Source organism: Gymnodraco acuticeps, unplaced genomic scaffold (assembly GCF_902827175.1).
Source record: "Gymnodraco acuticeps unplaced genomic scaffold, fGymAcu1.1, whole genome shotgun sequence".
Lineage (NCBI taxonomy): Eukaryota > Metazoa > Chordata > Actinopteri > Perciformes > Bathydraconidae > Gymnodraco > Gymnodraco acuticeps.
The window spans coordinates 1-19,341 of NW_022992350.1; the positions used below are offsets into that span (position 1 = coordinate 1).

Consider the following 19,341-nt stretch of genomic DNA (forward strand, 5'->3'; position numbering starts at 1 on the left):
AAGCTCAAATGACCAGAAGTCAAAAGCCCACGTAGGCTAAAAACGAAATATTTCACATTAGCTTGGTTTCATGTTGAAGGGCCATAATAGTGTTGTTCCTCGTTTCAAATGTTCATTGACTTTGATGGACTGTTTGTTGAGAAGTACTGTTGGAAATGTTGAAAGCCCATTGACCCATCATTATGTCAATCCCTCATTCCAGGTGTACTTTGACGGACAGATTTTTGAGAAGTACATTAGGAAATGAGGAACAATTGATTTACTAAAGCGAGACGAGCTAGCCAGGAGTCGATCCTGGAATCTTCTGATCCGTAGTCAGACGCGTTATCCATTGCCCCACTAACCCTTTGTTTTTGCTTTCGTAGCAGCTTTTAAACTGTTGAAAATGAACTAAAAATGCAGTAGGTAGGTTGAAGCAAAAACATAAAAGCAGACTGCAACTGCTGCCGTGACCCGGATTCAAACCGGCCACAACGCAGAGTACTAACCACTATACGATCACGGCCACTGTAGTTCTCACAGTATTGCAAACATACCATTCTGAAGGAAAGTACACTTACAAAGGGGGCACCCAGATTTGAACTGGGGACCTCTTGATCTGCAGTCAAATGCTCTACCACTGAGCTATACCCCCAATGACTGACAGAGTTCAGACACATACTCATAGGCTGGGAATTACTGTAAAGCTCAAATGACCAGAAGTCAAAAGCCCACGTAGGCTAAAAACGAAATATTTCACATTAGCTTGGTTTCATGTTGAAGGGCCATAATAGTGTTGTTCCTCGTTTCAAATGTTCATTGACTTTGATGGACTGTTTGTTGAGAGGTACTGTTGGAAATGTTGAAAGCCCATTGACCCATCATTATGTCAATCCCTCATTCCAGGTGTACTTTGACGGACAGATTTTTGAGAAGTACATTAGGAAATGAGGAACAATTGATTTACTAAAGCGAGACGAGCTAGCCAGGAGTCGAACCTGGAATCTTCTGATCCGTAGTCAGACGCGTTATCCATTGCGCCACTAACCCTTTGTTTTCTCCTTTCGTAGCAGCTTTTAAACTGTAGAAAATGAACTAAAAATGCAGTAGGTAGGTTGAAGCAAAAACATAAAAGCAGACTGCAACTGCTGCCGTGACCCGGATTCGAACCGGGGTTGCTGCGGCCACAACGCAGAGTACTAACCACTATACGATCACGGCCACTGTAGTTCTCACAGTATTGCAAACATACCATTCTGAAGGCAAGTACACTTACAAAGGGGGCACCCAGATTTGAACTGGGGACCTCTTGATCTGCAGTCAAATGCTCTACCACTGAGCTATACCCCCAATGACTGACAGAGTTCAGACACATACTCATAGGCTGGGAATTACTGTAAAGCTCAAATGACCAGAAGTCAAAAGCCCACGTAGGCTAAAAACGAAATATTTCACATTAGCTTGGTTTCATGTTGAAGGGCCATAATAGTGTTGTTCCTCGTTTCAAATGTTCATTGACTTTGATGGACTGTTTGTTGAGAAGTACTGTTGGAAATGTTGAAAGCCCATTGACCCATCATTATGTCAATCCCTCATTCCAGGTGTACTTTGACGGACAGATTTTTGAGAAGTACATTAGGAAATGAGGAACAATTGATTTACTAAAGCGAGACGAGCTAGCCAGGAGTCGAACCTGGAATCTTCTGATCCGTAGTCAGACGCGTTATCCATTGCGCCACTAACCCTTTGTTTTCTCCTTTCGTAGCAGCTTTTAAACTGTTGAAAATGAACTAAAAATGCAGTAGGTAGGTTGAAGCAAAAACATAAAAGCAGACTGCAACTGCTGCCGTGACCCGGATTCGAACCGGGGTTGCTGCGGCCACAACGCAGAGTACTAACCACTATACGATCACGGCCACTGTAGTTCTCACAGTATTGCAAACATACCATTCTGAAGGAAAGTACACTTACAAAGGGGGCACCCAGATTTGAACTGTGGACCTCTTGATTTGCAGTCAAATGCTCTACCACTGAGCTATACCCCCTATGACTGACAGAGTTCAGACACATACTCATAGGCTGGGAATTACTGTAAAGCTCAAATGACCAGAAGTCAAAAGCCCACGTAGGCTAAAAACGAAATATTTCACATTAGCTTGGTTTTATGTTGAAGGGCCATAATAGTGTTGTTCCTCGTTTCAAATGTTCATTGACTTTGATGGACTGTTTGTTGAGAGGTACTGTTGGAAATGTTGAAAGCCCATTGACCCATCATTATGTCAATCCCTCATTCCAGGTGTACTTTGACGGACAGATTTTTGAGAAGTACATTAGGAAATGAGGAACAATTGATTTACTAAAGCGAGACGAGCTAGCCAGGAGTCGAACCTGGAATCTTCTGATCCGTAGTCAGACGCGTTATCCATTGCGCCACTAACCCTTTGTTTTTCTCCTTTCGTAGCAGCTTTTAAACTGTAGAAAATGAACTAAAAATGCAGTAGGTAGGTTGAAGCAAAAACATAAAAGCAGACTGCAACTGCTGCCGTGACCCGGATTCAAACCGGCCACAACGCAGAGTACTAACCACTATACGATCACGGCCACTGTAGTTCTCACAGTATTGCAAACATACCATTCTGAAGGCAAGTACACTTACAAAGGGGGCACCCAGATTTGAACTGTGGACCTCTTGATTTGCAGTCAAATGCTCTACCACTGAGCTATACCCCCTAATGACTGACAGAGTTCAGACACATACTCATAGGCTGGGAATTACTGTAAAGCTCAAATGACCAGAAGTCAAAAGCCCACGTAGGCTAAAAACGAAATATTTCACATTCGCTTGGTTTTATGTTGAAGGGCCATAATAGTGTTGTTCCTCGTTTCAAATGTTCATTGACTTTGATGGACTGTTTGTTGAGAGGTACTGTTGGAAATGTTGAAAGCCCATTGACCCATCATTATGTCAATCCCTCATTCCAGGTGTACTTTGACGGACAGATTTTTGAGAAGTACATTAGGAAATGAGGAACAATTGATTTACTAAAGCGAGACGAGCTAGCCAGGAGTCGAACCTGGAATCTTCTGATCCGTAGTCAGACGCGTTATCCATTGCCCCACTAACCCTTTGTTTTTGCTTTCGTAGCAGCTTTTAAACTGTTGAAAATGAACTAAAAATGCAGTAGGTAGGTTGAAGCAAAAACATAAAAGCAGACTGCAACTGCTGCCGTGACCCGGATTCGAACCGGGGTTGCTGCGGCCACAACGCAGAGTACTAACCACTATACGATCACGGCCACTGTAGTTCTCACAGTATTGCAAACATACCATTCTGAAGGAAAGTACACTTACAAAGGGGGCACCCAGATTTGAACTGGGGACCTCTTGATCTGCAGTCAAATGCTCTACCACTGAGCTATACCCCCCAATGACTGACAGAGTTCAGACACATACTCATAGGCTGGGAATTACTGTAAAGCTCAAATGACCAGAAGTCAAAAGCCCACGTAGGCTAAAAACGAAATATTTCACATTAGCTTGGTTTCATGTTGAAGGGCCATAATAGTGTTGTTCCTCGTTTCAAATGTTCATTGACTTTGATGGACTGTTTGTTGAGAGGTACTGTTGGAAATGTTGAAAGCCCATTGACCCATCATTATGTCGATCCCTCATTCCAGGTGTACTTTGACGGACAGATTTTTGAGAAGTACATTAGGAAATGAGGAACAATTGATTTACTAAAGCGAGACGAGCTAGCCAGGAGTCGAACCTGGAATCTTCTGATCCGTAGTCAGACGCGTTATCCATTGCCCCACTAACCCTTTGTTTTTGCTTTCGTAGCAGCTTTTAAACTGTAGAAAATGAACTAAAAATGCAGTAGGTAGGTTGAAGCAAAAACATAAAAGCAGACTGCAACTGCTGCCGTGACCCGGATTCGAACCGGGGTTGCTGCGGCCACAACGCAGAGTACTAACCACTATACGATCACGGCCACTGTAGTTCTCACAGTATTGCAAACATACCATTCTGAAGGAAAGTACACTTACAAAGGGGGCACCCAGATTTGAACTGGGGACCTCTTGATCTGCAGTCAAATGCTCTACCACTGAGCTATACCCCCTATGACTGACAGAGTTCAGACACATACTCATAGGCTGGGAATTACTGTAAAGCTCAAATGACCAGAAGTCAAAAGCCCACGTAGGCTAAAAACGAAATATTTCACATTCGCTTGGTTTTATGTTGAAGGGCCATAATAGTGTTGTTCCTCGTTTCAAATGTTCATTGACTTTGATGGACTGTTTGTTGAGAGGTACTGTTGGAAATGTTGAAAGCCCATTGACCCATCATTATGTCAATCCCTCATTCCAGGTGTACTTTGACGGACAGATTTTTGAGAAGTACATTAGGAAATGAGGAACAATTGATTTACTAAAGCGAGACGAGCTAGCCAGGAGTCGAACCTGGAATCTTCTGATCCGTAGTCAGACGCGTTATCCATTGCCCCACTAACCCTTTGTTTTTGCTTTCGTAGCAGCTTTTAAACTGTTGAAAATGAACTAAAAATGCAGTAGGTAGGTTGAAGCAAAAACATAAAAGCAGACTGCAACTGCTGCCGTGACCCGGATTCGAACCGGGTTGCTGCGGCCACAACGCAGAGTACTAACCACTATACGATCACGGCCACTGTAGTTCTCACAGTATTGCAAACATACCATTCTGAAGGCAAGTACACTTACAAAGGGGGCACCCAGATTTGAACTGTGGACCTCTTGATCTGCAGTCAAATGCTCTACCACTGAGCTATACCCCCTATGACTGACAGAGTTCAGACACATACTCATAGGCTGGGAATTACTGTAAAGCTCAAATGACCAGAAGTCAAAAGCCCACGTAGGCTAAAAACGAAATATTTCACATTAGCTTGGTTTCATGTTGAAGGGCCATAATAGTGTTGTTCCTCGTTTCAAATGTTCATTGACTTTGATGGACTGTTTGTTGAGAAGGTACTGTTGGAAATGTTGAAAGCCCATTGACCCATCATTATGTCGATCCCTCATTCCAGGTGTACTTTGACGGACAGATTTTTGAGAAGTACATTAGGAAATGAGGAACAATTGATTTACTAAAGCGAGACGAGCTAGCCAGGAGTCGAACCTGGAATCTTCTGATACGTAGTCAGACGCGTTATCCATTGCGCCACTAACCCTTTGTTTTCTCCTTTCGTAGCAGCTTTTAAACTGTAGAAAATGAACTAAAAATGCAGTAGGTAGGTTGAAGCAAAAACATAAAAGCAGACTGCAACTGCTGCCGTGACCCGGATTCGAACCGGGGTTGCTGCGGCCACAACGCAGAGTACTAACCACTATACGATCACGGCCACTGTAGTTCTCACAGTATTGCAAACATACCATTCTGAAGGAAAGTACACTTACAAAGGGGGCACCCAGATTTGAACTGGGGACCTCTTGATCTGCAGTCAAATGCTCTACCACTGAGCTATACCCCCTAATGACTGACAGAGTTCAGACACATACTCATAGGCTGGGAATTACTGTAAAGCTCAAATGACCAGAAGTCAAAAGCCCACGTAGGCTAAAAACGAAATATTTCACATTAGCTTGGTTTCATGTTGAAGGGCCATAATAGTGTTGTTCCTCGTTTCAAATGTTCATTGACTTTGATGGACTGTTTGTTGAGAGGTACTGTTGGAAATGTTGAAAGCCCATTGACCCATCATTATGTCAATCCCTCATTCCAGGTGTACTTTGACGGACAGATTTTTGAGAAGTACATTAGGAAATGAGGAACAATTGATTTACTAAAGCGAGACGAGCTAGCCAGGAGTCGAACCTGGAATCTTCTGATCCGTAGTCAGACGCGTTATCCATTGCGCCACTAACCCTTTGTTTTTGCCTTTCGTAGCAGCTTTTAAACTGTAGAAAATGAACTAAAAATGCAGTAGGTAGGTTGAAGCAAAAACATAAAAGCAGACTGCAACTGCTGCCGTGACCCGGATTCGAACCGGGGTTGCTGCGGCCACAACGCAGAGTACTAACCACTATACGATCACGGCCACTGTAGTTCTCACAGTATTGCAAACATACCATTCTGAAGGAAAGTACACTTACAAAGGGGGCACCCAGATTTGAACTGGGGACCTCTTGATCTGCAGTCAAATGCTCTACCACTGAGCTATACCCCCAATGACTGACAGAGTTCAGACACATACTCATAGGCTGGGAATTACTGTAAAGCTCAAATGACCAGAAGTCAAAAGCCCACGTAGGCTAAAAACGAAATATTTCACATTAGCTTGGTTTCATGTTGAAGGGCCATAATAGTGTTGTTCCTCGTTTCAAATGTTCATTGACTTTGATGGACTGTTTGTTGAGAGGTACTGTTGGAAATGTTGAAAGCCCATTGACCCATCATTATGTCAATCCCTCATTCCAGGTGTACTTTGACGGACAGATTTTTGAGAAGTACATTAGGAAATGAGGAACAATTGATTTACTAAAGCGAGACGAGCTAGCCAGGAGTCGATCCTGGAATCTTCTGATCCGTAGTCAGACGCGTTATCCATTGCGCCACTAACCCTTTGTTTTCTCCTTTCGTAGCAGCTTTTAAACTGTTGAAAATGAACTAAAAATGCAGTAGGTAGGTTGAAGCAAAAACATAAAAGCAGACTGCAACTGCTGCCGTGACCCGGATTCGAACCGGGGTTGCTGCGGCCACAACGCAGAGTACTAACCACTATACGATCACGGCCACTGTAGTTCTCACAGTATTGCAAACATACCATTCTGAAGGAAAGTACACTTACAAAGGGGGCACCCAGATTTGAACTGGGGACCTCTTGATCTGCAGTCAAATGCTCTACCACTGAGCTATACCCCCTATGACTGACAGAGTTCAGACACATACTCATAGGCTGGGAATTACTGTAAAGCTCAAATGACCAGAAGTCAAAAGCCCACGTAGGCTAAAAACGAAATATTTCACATTCGCTTGGTTTTATGTTGAAGGGCCATAATAGTGTTGTTCCTCGTTTCAAATGTTCATTGACTTTGATGGACTGTTTGTTGAGAGGTACTGTTGGAAATGTTGAAAGCCCATTGACCCATCATTATGTCAATCCCTCATTCCAGGTGTACTTTGACGGACAGATTTTTGAGAAGTACATTAGGAAATGAGGAACAATTGATTTACTAAAGCGAGACGAGCTAGCCAGGAGTCGAACCTGGAATCTTCTGATCCGTAGTCAGACGCGTTATCCATTGCGCCACTAACCCTTTGTTTTCTCCTTTCGTAGCAGCTTTTAAACTGTAGAAAATGAACTAAAAATGCAGTAGGTAGGTTGAAGCAAAAACATAAAAGCAGACTGCAACTGCTGCCGTGACCCGGATTCGAACCGGGGTTGCTGCGGCCACAACGCAGAGTACTAACCACTATACGATCACGGCCACTGTAGTTCTCACAGTATTGCAAACATACCATTCTGAAGGAAAGTACACTTACAAAGGGGGCACCCAGATTTGAACTGTGGACCTCTTGATTTGCAGTCAAATGCTCTACCACTGAGCTATACCCCCTATGACTGACAGAGTTCAGACACATACTCATAGGCTGGGAATTACTGTAAAGCTCAAATGACCAGAAGTCAAAAGCCCACGTAGGCTAAAAACGAAATATTTCACATTAGCTTGGTTTCATGTTGAAGGGCCATAATAGTGTTGTTCCTCGTTTCAAATGTTCATTGACTTTGATGGACTGTTTGTTGAGAGGTACTGTTGGAAATGTTGAAAGCCCATTGACCCATCATTATGTCGATCCCTCATTCCAGGTGTACTTTGACGGACAGATTTTTGAGAAGTACATTAGGAAATGAGGAACAATTGATTTACTAAAGCGAGACGAGCTAGCCAGGAGTCGAACCTGGAATCTTCTGATCCGTAGTCAGACGCGTTATCCATTGCGCCACTAACCCTTTGTTTTCTCCTTTCGTAGCAGCTTTTAAACTGTAGAAAATGAACTAAAAATGCAGTAGGTAGGTTGAAGCAAAAACATAAAAGCAGACTGCAACTGCTGCCGTGACCCGGATTCGAACCGGGGTTGCTGCGGCCACAACGCAGAGTACTAACCACTATACGATCACGGCCACTGTAGTTCTCACAGTATTGCAAACATACCATTCTGAAGGCAAGTACACTTACAAAGGGGGCACCCAGATTTGAACTGTGGACCTCTTGATTTGCAGTCAAATGCTCTACCACTGAGCTATACCCCCTATGACTGACAGAGTTCAGACACATACTCATAGGCTGGGAATTACTGTAAAGCTCAAATGACCAGAAGTCAAAAGCCCACGTAGGCTAAAAACGAAATATTTCACATTCGCTTGGTTTCATGTTGAAGGGCCATAATAGTGTTGTTCCTCGTTTCAAATGTTCATTGACTTTGATGGACTGTTTGTTGAGAGGTACTGTTGGAAATGTTGAAAGCCCATTGACCCATCATTATGTCAATCCCTCATTCCAGGTGTACTTTGACGGACAGATTTTTGAGAAGTACATTAGGAAATGAGGAACAATTGATTTACTAAAGCGAGACGAGCTAGCCAGGAGTCGAACCTGGAATCTTCTGATCCGTAGTCAGACGCGTTATCCATTGCGCCACTAACCCTTTGTTTTCTCCTTTCGTAGCAGCTTTTAAACTGTTGAAAATGAACTAAAAATGCAGTAGGTAGGTTGAAGCAAAAACATAAAAGCAGACTGCAACTGCTGCCGTGACCCGGATTCGAACCGGGGTTGCTGCGGCCACAACGCAGAGTACTAACCACTATACGATCACGGCCACTGTAGTTCTCACAGTATTGCAAACATACCATTCTGAAGGCAAGTACACTTACAAAGGGGGCACCCAGATTTGAACTGTGGACCTCTTGATTTGCAGTCAAATGCTCTACCACTGAGCTATACCCCCTATGACTGACAGAGTTCAGACACATACTCATAGGCTGGGAATTACTGTAAAGCTCAAATGACCAGAAGTCAAAAGCCCACGTAGGCTAAAAACGAAATATTTCACATTAGCTTGGTTTCATGTTGAAGGGCCATAATAGTGTTGTTCCTCGTTTCAAATGTTCATTGACTTTGATGGACTGTTTGTTGAGAAGGTACTGTTGGAAATGTTGAAAGCCCATTGACCCATCATTATGTCAATCCCTCATTCCAGGTGTACTTTGACGGACAGATTTTTGAGAAGTACATTAGGAAATGAGGAACAATTGATTTACTAAAGCGAGACGAGCTAGCCAGGAGTCGAACCTGGAATCTTCTGATCCGTAGTCAGACGCGTTATCCATTGCGCCACTAACCCTTTGTTTTCTCCTTTCGTAGCAGCTTTTAAACTGTTGAAAATGAACTAAAAATGCAGTAGGTAGGTTGAAGCAAAAACATAAAAGCAGACTGCAACTGCTGCCGTGACCCGGATTCGAACCGGGGTTGCTGCGGCCACAACGCAGAGTACTAACCACTATACGATCACGGCCACTGTAGTTCTCACAGTATTGCAAACATACCATTCTGAAGGCAAGTACACTTACAAAGGGGGCACCCAGATTTGAACTGTGGACCTCTTGATCTGCAGTCAAATGCTCTACCACTGAGCTATACCCCCAATGACTGACAGAGTTCAGACACATACTCATAGGCTGGGAATTACTGTAAAGCTCAAATGACCAGAAGTCAAAAGCCCACGTAGGCTAAAAACGAAATATTTCACATTCGCTTGGTTTTATGTTGAAGGGCCATAATAGTGTTGTTCCTCGTTTCAAATGTTCATTGACTTTGATGGACTGTTTGTTGAGAGGTACTGTTGGAAATGTTGAAAGCCCATTGACCCATCATTATGTCGATCCCTCATTCCAGGTGTACTTTGACGGACAGATTTTTGAGAAGTACATTAGGAAATGAGGAACAATTGATTTACTAAAGCGAGACGAGCTAGCCAGGAGTCGAACCTGGAATCTTCTGATCCGTAGTCAGACGCGTTATCCATTGCCCCACTAACCCTTTGTTTTTGCTTTCGTAGCAGCTTTTAAACTGTAGAAAATGAACTAAAAATGCAGTAGGTAGGTTGAAGCAAAAACATAAAAGCAGACTGCAACTGCTGCCGTGACCCGGATTCGAACCGGGGTTGCTGCGGCCACAACGCAGAGTACTAACCACTATACGATCACGGCCACTGTAGTTCTCACAGTATTGCAAACATACCATTCTGAAGGAAAGTACACTTACAAAGGGGGCACCCAGATTTGAACTGTGGACCTCTTGATCTGCAGTCAAATGCTCTACCACTGAGCTATACCCCCAATGACTGACAGAGTTCAGACACATACTCATAGGCTGGGAATTACTGTAAAGCTCAAATGACCAGAAGTCAAAAGCCCACGTAGGCTAAAAACGAAATATTTCACATTAGCTTGGTTTCATGTTGAAGGGCCATAATAGTGTTGTTCCTCGTTTCAAATGTTCATTGACTTTGATGGACTGTTTGTTGAGAGGTACTGTTGGAAATGTTGAAAGCCCATTGACCCATCATTATGTCGATCCCTCATTCCAGGTGTACTTTGACGGACAGATTTTTGAGAAGTACATTAGGAAATGAGGAACAATTGATTTACTAAAGCGAGACGAGCTAGCCAGGAGTCGAACCTGGAATCTTCTGATCCGTAGTCAGACGCGTTATCCATTGCGCCACTAACCCTTTGTTTTCTCCTTTCGTAGCAGCTTTTAAACTGTTGAAAATGAACTAAAAATGCAGTAGGTAGGTTGAAGCAAAAACATAAAAGCAGACTGCAACTGCTGCCGTGACCCGGATTCGAACCGGGGTTGCTGCGGCCACAACGCAGAGTACTAACCACTATACGATCACGGCCACTGTAGTTCTCACAGTATTGCAAACATACCATTCTGAAGGAAAGTACACTTACAAAGGGGGCACCCAGATTTGAACTGGGGACCTCTTGATCTGCAGTCAAATGCTCTACCACTGAGCTATACCCCCTATGACTGACAGAGTTCAGACACATACTCATAGGCTGGGAATTACTGTAAAGCTCAAATGACCAGAAGTCAAAAGCCCACGTAGGCTAAAAACGAAATATTTCACATTCGCTTGGTTTTATGTTGAAGGGCCATAATAGTGTTGTTCCTCGTTTCAAATGTTCATTGACTTTGATGGACTGTTTGTTGAGAGGTACTGTTGGAAATGTTGAAAGCCCATTGACCCATCATTATGTCGATCCCTCATTCCAGGTGTACTTTGACGGACAGATTTTTGAGAAGTACATTAGGAAATGAGGAACAATTGATTTACTAAAGCGAGACGAGCTAGCCAGGAGTCGATCCTGGAATCTTCTGATCCGTAGTCAGACGCGTTATCCATTGCCCCACTAACCCTTTGTTTTTGCTTTCGTAGCAGCTTTTAAACTGTTGAAAATGAACTAAAAATGCAGTAGGTAGGTTGAAGCAAAAACATAAAAGCAGACTGCAACTGCTGCCGTGACCCGGATTCGAACCGGGGTTGCTGCGGCCACAACGCAGAGTACTAACCACTATACGATCACGGCCACTGTAGTTCTCACAGTATTGCAAACATACCATTCTGAAGGCAAGTACACTTACAAAGGGGGCACCCAGATTTGAACTGGGGACCTCTTGATCTGCAGTCAAATGCTCTACCACTGAGCTATACCCCCCAATGACTGACAGAGTTCAGACACATACTCATAGGCTGGGAATTACTGTAAAGCTCAAATGACCAGAAGTCAAAAGCCCACGTAGGCTAAAAACGAAATATTTCACATTAGCTTGGTTTCATGTTGAAGGGCCATAATAGTGTTGTTCCTCGTTTCAAATGTTCATTGACTTTGATGGACTGTTTGTTGAGAGGTACTGTTGGAAATGTTGAAAGCCCATTGACCCATCATTATGTCAATCCCTCATTCCAGGTGTACTTTGACGGACAGATTTTTGAGAAGTACATTAGGAAATGAGGAACAATTGATTTACTAAAGCGAGACGAGCTAGCCAGGAGTCGAACCTGGAATCTTCTGATCCGTAGTCAGACGCGTTATCCATTGCGCCACTAACCCTTTGTTTTTTCCTTTCGTAGCAGCTTTTAAACTGTTGAAAATGAACTAAAAATGCAGTAGGTAGGTTGAAGCAAAAACATAAAAGCAGACTGCAACTGCTGCCGTGACCCGGATTCGAACCGGGGTTGCTGCGGCCACAACGCAGAGTACTAACCACTATACGATCACGGCCACTGTAGTTCTCACAGTATTGCAAACATACCATTCTGAAGGAAAGTACACTTACAAAGGGGGCACCCAGATTTGAACTGGGGACCTCTTGATCTGCAGTCAAATGCTCTACCACTGAGCTATACCCCCTATGACTGACAGAGTTCAGACACATACTCATAGGCTGGGAATTACTGTAAAGCTCAAATGACCAGAAGTCAAAAGCCCACGTAGGCTAAAAACGAAATATTTCACATTAGCTTGGTTTCATGTTGAAGGGCCATAATAGTGTTGTTCCTCGTTTCAAATGTTCATTGACTTTGATGGACTGTTTGTTGAGAGGTACTGTTGGAAATGTTGAAAGCCCATTGACCCATCATTATGTCAATCCCTCATTCCAGGTGTACTTTGACGGACAGATTTTTGAGAAGTACATTAGGAAATGAGGAACAATTGATTTACTAAAGCGAGACGAGCTAGCCAGGAGTCGAACCTGGAATCTTCTGATCCGTAGTCAGACGCGTTATCCATTGCGCCACTAACCCTTTGTTTTTTCCTTTCGTAGCAGCTTTTAAACTGTAGAAAATGAACTAAAAATGCAGTAGGTAGGTTGAAGCAAAAACATAAAAGCAGACTGCAACTGCTGCCGTGACCCGGATTCGAACCGGGGTTGCTGCGGCCACAACGCAGAGTACTAACCACTATACGATCACGGCCACTGTAGTTCTCACAGTATTGCAAACATACCATTCTGAAGGAAAGTACACTTACAAAGGGGGCACCCAGATTTGAACTGGGGACCTCTTGATCTGCAGTCAAATGCTCTACCACTGAGCTATACCCCCTATGACTGACAGAGTTCAGACACATACTCATAGGCTGGGAATTACTGTAAAGCTCAAATGACCAGAAGTCAAAAGCCCACGTAGGCTAAAAACGAAATATTTCACATTAGCTTGGTTTCATGTTGAAGGGCCATAATAGTGTTGTTCCTCGTTTCAAATGTTCATTGACTTTGATGGACTGTTTGTTGAGAGGGTACTGTTGGAAATGTTGAAAGCCCATTGACCCATCATTATGTCAATCCCTCATTCCAGGTGTACTTTGACGGACAGATTTTTGAGAAGTACATTAGGAAATGAGGAACAATTGATTTACTAAAGCGAGACGAGCTAGCCAGGAGTCGAACCTGGAATCTTCTGATCCGTAGTCAGACGCGTTATCCATTGCGCCACTAACCCTTTGTTTTTTCCTTTCGTAGCAGCTTTTAAACTGTTGAAAATGAACTAAAAATGCAGTAGGTAGGTTGAAGCAAAAACATAAAAGCAGACTGCAACTGCTGCCGTGACCCGGATTCGAACCGGGGTTGCTGCGGCCACAACGCAGAGTACTAACCACTATACGATCACGGCCACTGTAGTTCTCACAGTATTGCAAACATACCATTCTGAAGGAAAGTACACTTACAAAGGGGGCACCCAGATTTGAACTGGGGACCTCTTGATCTGCAGTCAAATGCTCTACCACTGAGCTATACCCCCTATGACTGACAGAGTTCAGACACATACTCATAGGCTGGGAATTACTGTAAAGCTCAAATGACCAGAAGTCAAAAGCCCACGTAGGCTAAAAACGAAATATTTCACATTCGCTTGGTTTTATGTTGAAGGGCCATAATAGTGTTGTTCCTCGTTTCAAATGTTCATTGACTTTGATGGACTGTTTGTTGAGAAGTACTGTTGGAAATGTTGAAAGCCCATTGACCCATCATTATGTCAATCCCTCATTCCAGGTGTACTTTGACGGACAGATTTTTGAGAAGTACATTAGGAAATGAGGAACAATTGATTTACTAAAGCGAGACGAGCTAGCCAGGAGTCGAACCTGGAATCTTCTGATCCGTAGTCAGACGCGTTATCCATTGCGCCACTAACCCTTTGTTTTCTCCTTTCGTAGCAGCTTTTAAACTGTAGAAAATGAACTAAAAATGCAGTAGGTAGGTTGAAGCAAAAACATAAAAGCAGACTGCAACTGCTGCCGTGACCCGGATTCGAACCGGGGTTGCTGCGGCCACAACGCAGAGTACTAACCACTATACGATCACGGCCACTGTAGTTCTCACAGTATTGCAAACATACCATTCTGAAGGCAAGTACACTTACAAAGGGGGCACCCAGATTTGAACTGTGGACCTCTTGATCTGCAGTCAAATGCTCTACCACTGAGCTATACCCCCTATGACTGACAGAGTTCAGACACATACTCATAGGCTGGGAATTACTGTAAAGCTCAAATGACCAGAAGTCAAAAGCCCACGTAGGCTAAAAACGAAATATTTCACATTAGCTTGGTTTCATGTTGAAGGGCCATAATAGTGTTGTTCCTCGTTTCAAATGTTCATTGACTTTGATGGACTGTTTGTTGAGAGGTACTGTTGGAAATGTTGAAAGCCCATTGACCCATCATTATGTCAATCCCTCATTCCAGGTGTACTTTGACGGACAGATTTTTGAGAAGTACATTAGGAAATGAGGAACAATTGATTTACTAAAGCGAGACGAGCTAGCCAGGAGTCGATCCTGGAATCTTCTGATCCGTAGTCAGACGCGTTATCCATTGCCCCACTAACCCTTTGTTTTTGCTTTCGTAGCAGCTTTTAAACTGTAGAAAATGAACTAAAAATGCAGTAGGTAGGTTGAACCAAAAACATAAAAGCAGACTGCAACTGCTGCCGTGACCCGGATTCGAAACGGCCACAACGCAGAGTACTAACCACTATACGATCACGGCCACTGTAGTTCTCACAGTATTGCAAACATACCATTCTGAAGGAAAGTACACTTACAAAGGGGGCACCCAGATTTGAACTGGGGACCTCTTGATCTGCAGTCAAATGCTCTACCACTGAGCTATACCCCCTAATGACTGACAGAGTTCAGACACATACTCATAGGCTGGGAATTACTGTAAAGCTCAAATGACCAGAAGTCAAAAGCCCACGTAGGCTAAAAACGAAATATTTCACATTCGCTTGGTTTTATGTTGAAGGGCCATAATAGTGTTGTTCCTCGTTTCAAATGTTCATTGACTTTGATGGACTGTTTGTTGAGAGGTACTGTTGGAAATGTTGAAAGCCCATTGACCCATCATTATGTCAATCCCTCATTCCAGGTGTACTTTGACGGACAGATTTTTGAGAAGTACATTAGGAAATGAGGAACAATTGATTTACTAAAGCGAGACGAGCTAGCCAGGAGTCGAACCTGGAATCTTCTGATCCGTAGTCAGACGCGTTATCCATTGCGCCACTAACCCTTTGTTTTTCTCCTTTCGTAGCAGCTTTTAAACTGTAGAAAATGAACTAAAAATGCAGTAGGTAGGTTGAAGCAAAAACATAAAAGCAGACTGCAACTGCTGCCGTGACCCGGATTCGAACCGGGGTTGCTGCGGCCACAACGCAGAGTACTAACCACTATACGATCACGGCCACTGTAGTTCTCACAGTATTGCAAACATACCATTCTGAAGGAAAGTACACTTACAAAGGGGGCACCCAGATTTGAACTGGGGACCTCTTGATCTGCAGTCAAATGCTCTACCACTGAGCTATACCCCCAATGACTGACAGAGTTCAGACACATACTCATAGGCTGGGAATTACTGTAAAGCTCAAATGACCAGAAGTCAAAAGCCCACGTAGGCTAAAAACGAAATATTTCACATTAGCTTGGTTTCATGTTGAAGGGCCATAATAGTGTTGTTCCTCGTTTCAAATGTTCATTGACTTTGATGGACTGTTTGTTGAGAGGTACTGTTGGAAATGTTGAAAGCCCATTGACCCATCATTATGTCGATCCCTCATTCCAGGTGTACTTTGACGGACAGATTTTTGAGAAGTACATTAGGAAATGAGGAACAATTGATTTACTAAAGCGAGACGAGCTAGCCAGGAGTCGAACCTGGAATCTTCTGATCCGTAGTCAGACGCGTTATCCATTGCGCCACTAACCCTTTGTTTTCTCCTTTCGTAGCAGCTTTTAAACTGTAGAAAATGAACTAAAAATGCAGTAGGTAGGTTGAAGCAAAAACATAAAAGCAGACTGCAACTGCTGCCGTGACCCGGATTCGAACCGGGGTTGCTGCGGCCACAACGCAGAGTACTAACCACTATACGATCACGGCCACTGTAGTTCTCACAGTATTGCAAACATACCATTCTGAAGGAAAGTACACTTACAAAGGGGGCACCCAGATTTGAACTGGGGACCTCTTGATCTGCAGTCAAATGCTCTACCACTGAGCTATACCCCCAATGACTGACAGAGTTCAGACACATACTCATAGGCTGGGAATTACTGTAAAGCTCAAATGACCAGAAGTCAAAAGCCCACGTAGGCTAAAAACGAAATATTTCACATTAGCTTGGTTTCATGTTGAAGGGCCATAATAGTGTTGTTCCTCGTTTCAAATGTTCATTGACTTTGATGGACTGTTTGTTGAGAAGGTACTGTTGGAAATGTTGAAAGCCCATTGACCCATCATTATGTCAATCCCTCATTCCAGGTGTACTTTGACGGACAGATTTTTGAGAAGTACATTAGGAAATGAGGAACAATTGATTTACTAAAGCGAGACGAGCTAGCCAGGAGTCGAACCTGGAATCTTCTGATCCGTAGTCAGACGCGTTATCCATTGCGCCACTAACCCTTTGTTTTTGCTTTCGTAGCAGCTTTTAAACTGTAGAAAATGAACTAAAAATGCAGTAGGTAGGTTGAAGCAAAAACATAAAAGCAGACTGCAACTGCTGCCGTGACCCGGATTCGAACCGGGGTTGCTGCGGCCACAACGCAGAGTACTAACCACTATACGATCACGGCCACTGTAGTTCTCACAGTATTGCAAACATACCATTCTGAAGGAAAGTACACTTACAAAGGGGGCACCCAGATTTGAACTGGGGACCTCTTGATCTGCAGTCAAATGCTCTACCACTGAGCTATACCCCCAATGACTGACAGAGTTCAGACACATACTCATAGGCTGGGAATTACTGTAAAGCTCAAATGACCAGAAGTCAAAAGCCCACGTAGGCTAAAAACGAAATATTTCACATTCGCTTGGTTTCATGTTGAAGGGCCATAATAGTGTTGTTCCTCGTTTCAAATGTTCATTGACTTTGATGGACTGTTTGTTGAGAAGTACTGTTGGAAATGTTGAAAGCCCATTGACCCATCATTATGTCAATCCCTCATTCCAGGTGTACTTTGACGGACAGATTTTTGAGAAGTACATTAGGAAATGAGGAACAATTGATTTACTAAAGCGAGACGAGCTAGCCAGGAGTCGAACCTGGAATCTTCTGATCCGTAGTCAGACGCGTTATCCATTGCGCCACTAACCCTTTGTTTTCTCCTTTCGTAGCAGCTTTTAAACTGTAGAAAATGAACTAAAAATGCAGTAGGTAGGTTGAAGCAAAAACATAAAAGCAGACTGCAACTGCTGCCGTGACCCGGATTCGAACCGGGGTTGCTGCGGCCACAACGCAGAGTACTAACCACTATACGATCACGGCCACTGTAGTTCTCACAGTATTGCAAACATACCATTCTGAAGGAAAGTACACTTACAAAGGGGGCACCCAGATTTGAACTGGGGACCTCTTGATCTGCAGTCAAATGCTCTACCACTGAGCTATACCCCCTATGACTGACAGAGTTCAGACACATACTCATAGGCTGGGAATTACTGTAAAGCTCAAATGACCAGAAGTCAAAAGCCCACGTAGGCTAAAAACGAAATATTTCACATTAGCTTGGTTTCATGTTGAAGGGCCATAATAGTGTTGTTCCTCGTTTCAAATGTTCATTGACTTTGATGGACTGTTTGTTGAGAGGTACTGTTGGAAATGTTGAAAGCCCATTGACCCATCATTATGTCAATCCCTCATTCCAGGTGTACTTTGACGGACAGATTTTTGAGAAGTACATTAGGAAATGAGGAACAATTGATTTACTAAAGCGAGACGAGCTAGCCAGGAGTCGAACCTGGAATCTTCTGATCCGTAGTCAGACGCGTTATCCATTGCCCCACTAACCCTTTGTTTTTGCTTTCGTAGCAGCTTTTAAACTGTAGAAAATGAACTAATAATGCAGTAGGTAGGTTGAAGCAAAAACATAAAAGCAGACTGCAACTGCTGCCGTGACCCGGATTCGAACCGGGGTTGCTGCGGCCACAACGCAGAGTACTAACCACTATACGATCACGGCCACTGTAGTTCTCACAGTATTGCAAACATACCATTCTGAAGGCAAGTACACTTACAAAGGGGGCACCCAGATTTGAACTGGGGACCTCTTGATCTGCAGTCAAATGCTCTACCACTGAGCTATACCCCCCAATGACTGACAGAGTTCAGACACATACTCATAGGCTGGGAATTACTGTAAAGCTCAAATGACCAGAAGTCAAAAGCCCACGTAGGCTAAAAACGAAATATTTCACATTAGCTTGGTTTCATGTTGAAGGGCCATAATAGTGTTGTTCCTCGTTTCAAATGTTCATTGACTTTGATGGACTGTTTGTTGAGAGGTACTGTTGGAAATGTTGAAAGCCCATTGACCCATCATTATGTCAATCCCTCATTCCAGGTGTACTTTGACGGACAGATTTTTGAGAAGTACATTAGGAAATGAGGAACAATTGATTTACTAAAGCGAGACGAGCTAGCCAGGAGTCGAACCTGGAATCTTCTGATACGTAGTCAGACGCGTTATCCATTGCGCCACTAACCCTTTGTTTTCTCCTTTCGTAGCAGCTTTTAAACTGTAGAAAATGAACTAAAAATGCAGTAGGTAGGTTGAAGCAAAAACATAAAAGCAGACTGCAACTGCTGCCGTGACCCGGATTCGAACCGGGGTTGCTGCGGCCACAACGCAGAGTACTAACCACTATACGATCACGGCCACTGTAGTTCTCACAGTATTGCAAACATACCATTCTGAAGGAAAGTACACTTACAAAGGGGGCACCCAGATTTGAACTGTGGACCTCTT

The 19,341-nt window shown here is 43.5% G+C and overlaps 61 non-coding genes across 61 annotated transcripts; all 61 read right to left on the reverse strand.

The window, feature by feature from the left end:
- Positions 1-562: 562 nt before the first annotated feature.
- Positions 563-634, reverse strand: trnac-gca. Its single transcript has one exon. It is a non-coding gene; the product is annotated as a tRNA-Cys (tRNA).
- A 322-nt stretch (positions 635-956) lies between these two features.
- On the reverse strand, positions 957-1,029 carry trnar-acg. Its single transcript has one exon. It is a non-coding gene; the product is annotated as a tRNA-Arg (tRNA).
- A 99-nt stretch (positions 1,030-1,128) lies between these two features.
- Positions 1,129-1,200, reverse strand: trnah-gug. Its single transcript has one exon. It is a non-coding gene; the product is annotated as a tRNA-His (tRNA).
- A 57-nt stretch (positions 1,201-1,257) lies between these two features.
- On the reverse strand, positions 1,258-1,329 carry trnac-gca. Its single transcript has one exon. It is a non-coding gene; the product is annotated as a tRNA-Cys (tRNA).
- Positions 1,330-1,651: 322 nt separating this feature from the next.
- trnar-acg lies at positions 1,652-1,724 on the reverse strand. Its single transcript has one exon. It is a non-coding gene; the product is annotated as a tRNA-Arg (tRNA).
- A 99-nt stretch (positions 1,725-1,823) lies between these two features.
- trnah-gug lies at positions 1,824-1,895 on the reverse strand. The gene has a single exon. It is a non-coding gene; the product is annotated as a tRNA-His (tRNA).
- Positions 1,896-2,346: 451 nt separating this feature from the next.
- Positions 2,347-2,419, reverse strand: trnar-acg. The gene has a single exon. It is a non-coding gene; the product is annotated as a tRNA-Arg (tRNA).
- Positions 2,420-3,203: 784 nt separating this feature from the next.
- Positions 3,204-3,275, reverse strand: trnah-gug. Its single transcript has one exon. It is a non-coding gene; the product is annotated as a tRNA-His (tRNA).
- A 57-nt stretch (positions 3,276-3,332) lies between these two features.
- On the reverse strand, positions 3,333-3,404 carry trnac-gca. The gene has a single exon. It is a non-coding gene; the product is annotated as a tRNA-Cys (tRNA).
- Positions 3,405-3,898: 494 nt separating this feature from the next.
- trnah-gug lies at positions 3,899-3,970 on the reverse strand. Its single transcript has one exon. It is a non-coding gene; the product is annotated as a tRNA-His (tRNA).
- Positions 3,971-4,027: 57 nt separating this feature from the next.
- Positions 4,028-4,099, reverse strand: trnac-gca. The gene has a single exon. It is a non-coding gene; the product is annotated as a tRNA-Cys (tRNA).
- Positions 4,100-4,592: 493 nt separating this feature from the next.
- Positions 4,593-4,663, reverse strand: trnah-gug. The gene has a single exon. It is a non-coding gene; the product is annotated as a tRNA-His (tRNA).
- Positions 4,664-5,287: 624 nt separating this feature from the next.
- On the reverse strand, positions 5,288-5,359 carry trnah-gug. Its single transcript has one exon. It is a non-coding gene; the product is annotated as a tRNA-His (tRNA).
- Positions 5,360-5,416: 57 nt separating this feature from the next.
- On the reverse strand, positions 5,417-5,488 carry trnac-gca. Its single transcript has one exon. It is a non-coding gene; the product is annotated as a tRNA-Cys (tRNA).
- Positions 5,489-5,811: 323 nt separating this feature from the next.
- On the reverse strand, positions 5,812-5,884 carry trnar-acg. The gene has a single exon. It is a non-coding gene; the product is annotated as a tRNA-Arg (tRNA).
- A 99-nt stretch (positions 5,885-5,983) lies between these two features.
- trnah-gug lies at positions 5,984-6,055 on the reverse strand. The gene has a single exon. It is a non-coding gene; the product is annotated as a tRNA-His (tRNA).
- A 57-nt stretch (positions 6,056-6,112) lies between these two features.
- Positions 6,113-6,184, reverse strand: trnac-gca. Its single transcript has one exon. It is a non-coding gene; the product is annotated as a tRNA-Cys (tRNA).
- A 322-nt stretch (positions 6,185-6,506) lies between these two features.
- Positions 6,507-6,579, reverse strand: trnar-acg. The gene has a single exon. It is a non-coding gene; the product is annotated as a tRNA-Arg (tRNA).
- A 99-nt stretch (positions 6,580-6,678) lies between these two features.
- trnah-gug lies at positions 6,679-6,750 on the reverse strand. The gene has a single exon. It is a non-coding gene; the product is annotated as a tRNA-His (tRNA).
- Positions 6,751-6,807: 57 nt separating this feature from the next.
- Positions 6,808-6,879, reverse strand: trnac-gca. Its single transcript has one exon. It is a non-coding gene; the product is annotated as a tRNA-Cys (tRNA).
- A 322-nt stretch (positions 6,880-7,201) lies between these two features.
- trnar-acg lies at positions 7,202-7,274 on the reverse strand. Its single transcript has one exon. It is a non-coding gene; the product is annotated as a tRNA-Arg (tRNA).
- A 99-nt stretch (positions 7,275-7,373) lies between these two features.
- trnah-gug lies at positions 7,374-7,445 on the reverse strand. Its single transcript has one exon. It is a non-coding gene; the product is annotated as a tRNA-His (tRNA).
- Positions 7,446-7,896: 451 nt separating this feature from the next.
- Positions 7,897-7,969, reverse strand: trnar-acg. The gene has a single exon. It is a non-coding gene; the product is annotated as a tRNA-Arg (tRNA).
- Positions 7,970-8,068: 99 nt separating this feature from the next.
- trnah-gug lies at positions 8,069-8,140 on the reverse strand. Its single transcript has one exon. It is a non-coding gene; the product is annotated as a tRNA-His (tRNA).
- A 451-nt stretch (positions 8,141-8,591) lies between these two features.
- trnar-acg lies at positions 8,592-8,664 on the reverse strand. Its single transcript has one exon. It is a non-coding gene; the product is annotated as a tRNA-Arg (tRNA).
- Positions 8,665-8,763: 99 nt separating this feature from the next.
- trnah-gug lies at positions 8,764-8,835 on the reverse strand. The gene has a single exon. It is a non-coding gene; the product is annotated as a tRNA-His (tRNA).
- A 452-nt stretch (positions 8,836-9,287) lies between these two features.
- trnar-acg lies at positions 9,288-9,360 on the reverse strand. The gene has a single exon. It is a non-coding gene; the product is annotated as a tRNA-Arg (tRNA).
- A 99-nt stretch (positions 9,361-9,459) lies between these two features.
- Positions 9,460-9,531, reverse strand: trnah-gug. The gene has a single exon. It is a non-coding gene; the product is annotated as a tRNA-His (tRNA).
- Positions 9,532-10,153: 622 nt separating this feature from the next.
- Positions 10,154-10,225, reverse strand: trnah-gug. Its single transcript has one exon. It is a non-coding gene; the product is annotated as a tRNA-His (tRNA).
- Positions 10,226-10,676: 451 nt separating this feature from the next.
- Positions 10,677-10,749, reverse strand: trnar-acg. The gene has a single exon. It is a non-coding gene; the product is annotated as a tRNA-Arg (tRNA).
- Positions 10,750-10,848: 99 nt separating this feature from the next.
- Positions 10,849-10,920, reverse strand: trnah-gug. The gene has a single exon. It is a non-coding gene; the product is annotated as a tRNA-His (tRNA).
- A 57-nt stretch (positions 10,921-10,977) lies between these two features.
- trnac-gca lies at positions 10,978-11,049 on the reverse strand. Its single transcript has one exon. It is a non-coding gene; the product is annotated as a tRNA-Cys (tRNA).
- A 493-nt stretch (positions 11,050-11,542) lies between these two features.
- trnah-gug lies at positions 11,543-11,614 on the reverse strand. Its single transcript has one exon. It is a non-coding gene; the product is annotated as a tRNA-His (tRNA).
- Positions 11,615-11,671: 57 nt separating this feature from the next.
- On the reverse strand, positions 11,672-11,743 carry trnac-gca. The gene has a single exon. It is a non-coding gene; the product is annotated as a tRNA-Cys (tRNA).
- A 323-nt stretch (positions 11,744-12,066) lies between these two features.
- trnar-acg lies at positions 12,067-12,139 on the reverse strand. The gene has a single exon. It is a non-coding gene; the product is annotated as a tRNA-Arg (tRNA).
- Positions 12,140-12,238: 99 nt separating this feature from the next.
- trnah-gug lies at positions 12,239-12,310 on the reverse strand. The gene has a single exon. It is a non-coding gene; the product is annotated as a tRNA-His (tRNA).
- A 57-nt stretch (positions 12,311-12,367) lies between these two features.
- On the reverse strand, positions 12,368-12,439 carry trnac-gca. Its single transcript has one exon. It is a non-coding gene; the product is annotated as a tRNA-Cys (tRNA).
- A 322-nt stretch (positions 12,440-12,761) lies between these two features.
- Positions 12,762-12,834, reverse strand: trnar-acg. Its single transcript has one exon. It is a non-coding gene; the product is annotated as a tRNA-Arg (tRNA).
- A 99-nt stretch (positions 12,835-12,933) lies between these two features.
- trnah-gug lies at positions 12,934-13,005 on the reverse strand. The gene has a single exon. It is a non-coding gene; the product is annotated as a tRNA-His (tRNA).
- Positions 13,006-13,062: 57 nt separating this feature from the next.
- Positions 13,063-13,134, reverse strand: trnac-gca. The gene has a single exon. It is a non-coding gene; the product is annotated as a tRNA-Cys (tRNA).
- A 323-nt stretch (positions 13,135-13,457) lies between these two features.
- On the reverse strand, positions 13,458-13,530 carry trnar-acg. The gene has a single exon. It is a non-coding gene; the product is annotated as a tRNA-Arg (tRNA).
- Positions 13,531-13,629: 99 nt separating this feature from the next.
- On the reverse strand, positions 13,630-13,701 carry trnah-gug. The gene has a single exon. It is a non-coding gene; the product is annotated as a tRNA-His (tRNA).
- Positions 13,702-13,758: 57 nt separating this feature from the next.
- trnac-gca lies at positions 13,759-13,830 on the reverse strand. Its single transcript has one exon. It is a non-coding gene; the product is annotated as a tRNA-Cys (tRNA).
- A 322-nt stretch (positions 13,831-14,152) lies between these two features.
- On the reverse strand, positions 14,153-14,225 carry trnar-acg. The gene has a single exon. It is a non-coding gene; the product is annotated as a tRNA-Arg (tRNA).
- Positions 14,226-14,324: 99 nt separating this feature from the next.
- trnah-gug lies at positions 14,325-14,396 on the reverse strand. The gene has a single exon. It is a non-coding gene; the product is annotated as a tRNA-His (tRNA).
- Positions 14,397-15,136: 740 nt separating this feature from the next.
- Positions 15,137-15,208, reverse strand: trnac-gca. The gene has a single exon. It is a non-coding gene; the product is annotated as a tRNA-Cys (tRNA).
- A 323-nt stretch (positions 15,209-15,531) lies between these two features.
- On the reverse strand, positions 15,532-15,604 carry trnar-acg. Its single transcript has one exon. It is a non-coding gene; the product is annotated as a tRNA-Arg (tRNA).
- A 100-nt stretch (positions 15,605-15,704) lies between these two features.
- Positions 15,705-15,776, reverse strand: trnah-gug. The gene has a single exon. It is a non-coding gene; the product is annotated as a tRNA-His (tRNA).
- A 57-nt stretch (positions 15,777-15,833) lies between these two features.
- Positions 15,834-15,905, reverse strand: trnac-gca. Its single transcript has one exon. It is a non-coding gene; the product is annotated as a tRNA-Cys (tRNA).
- Positions 15,906-16,227: 322 nt separating this feature from the next.
- Positions 16,228-16,300, reverse strand: trnar-acg. The gene has a single exon. It is a non-coding gene; the product is annotated as a tRNA-Arg (tRNA).
- A 99-nt stretch (positions 16,301-16,399) lies between these two features.
- trnah-gug lies at positions 16,400-16,471 on the reverse strand. The gene has a single exon. It is a non-coding gene; the product is annotated as a tRNA-His (tRNA).
- A 57-nt stretch (positions 16,472-16,528) lies between these two features.
- On the reverse strand, positions 16,529-16,600 carry trnac-gca. Its single transcript has one exon. It is a non-coding gene; the product is annotated as a tRNA-Cys (tRNA).
- A 323-nt stretch (positions 16,601-16,923) lies between these two features.
- Positions 16,924-16,996, reverse strand: trnar-acg. The gene has a single exon. It is a non-coding gene; the product is annotated as a tRNA-Arg (tRNA).
- Positions 16,997-17,094: 98 nt separating this feature from the next.
- trnah-gug lies at positions 17,095-17,166 on the reverse strand. The gene has a single exon. It is a non-coding gene; the product is annotated as a tRNA-His (tRNA).
- Positions 17,167-17,223: 57 nt separating this feature from the next.
- trnac-gca lies at positions 17,224-17,295 on the reverse strand. Its single transcript has one exon. It is a non-coding gene; the product is annotated as a tRNA-Cys (tRNA).
- Positions 17,296-17,617: 322 nt separating this feature from the next.
- Positions 17,618-17,690, reverse strand: trnar-acg. Its single transcript has one exon. It is a non-coding gene; the product is annotated as a tRNA-Arg (tRNA).
- A 99-nt stretch (positions 17,691-17,789) lies between these two features.
- trnah-gug lies at positions 17,790-17,861 on the reverse strand. Its single transcript has one exon. It is a non-coding gene; the product is annotated as a tRNA-His (tRNA).
- Positions 17,862-17,918: 57 nt separating this feature from the next.
- Positions 17,919-17,990, reverse strand: trnac-gca. The gene has a single exon. It is a non-coding gene; the product is annotated as a tRNA-Cys (tRNA).
- Positions 17,991-18,483: 493 nt separating this feature from the next.
- Positions 18,484-18,555, reverse strand: trnah-gug. Its single transcript has one exon. It is a non-coding gene; the product is annotated as a tRNA-His (tRNA).
- Positions 18,556-18,612: 57 nt separating this feature from the next.
- trnac-gca lies at positions 18,613-18,684 on the reverse strand. The gene has a single exon. It is a non-coding gene; the product is annotated as a tRNA-Cys (tRNA).
- A 495-nt stretch (positions 18,685-19,179) lies between these two features.
- Positions 19,180-19,251, reverse strand: trnah-gug. Its single transcript has one exon. It is a non-coding gene; the product is annotated as a tRNA-His (tRNA).
- Positions 19,252-19,341: the final 90 nt, after the last annotated feature.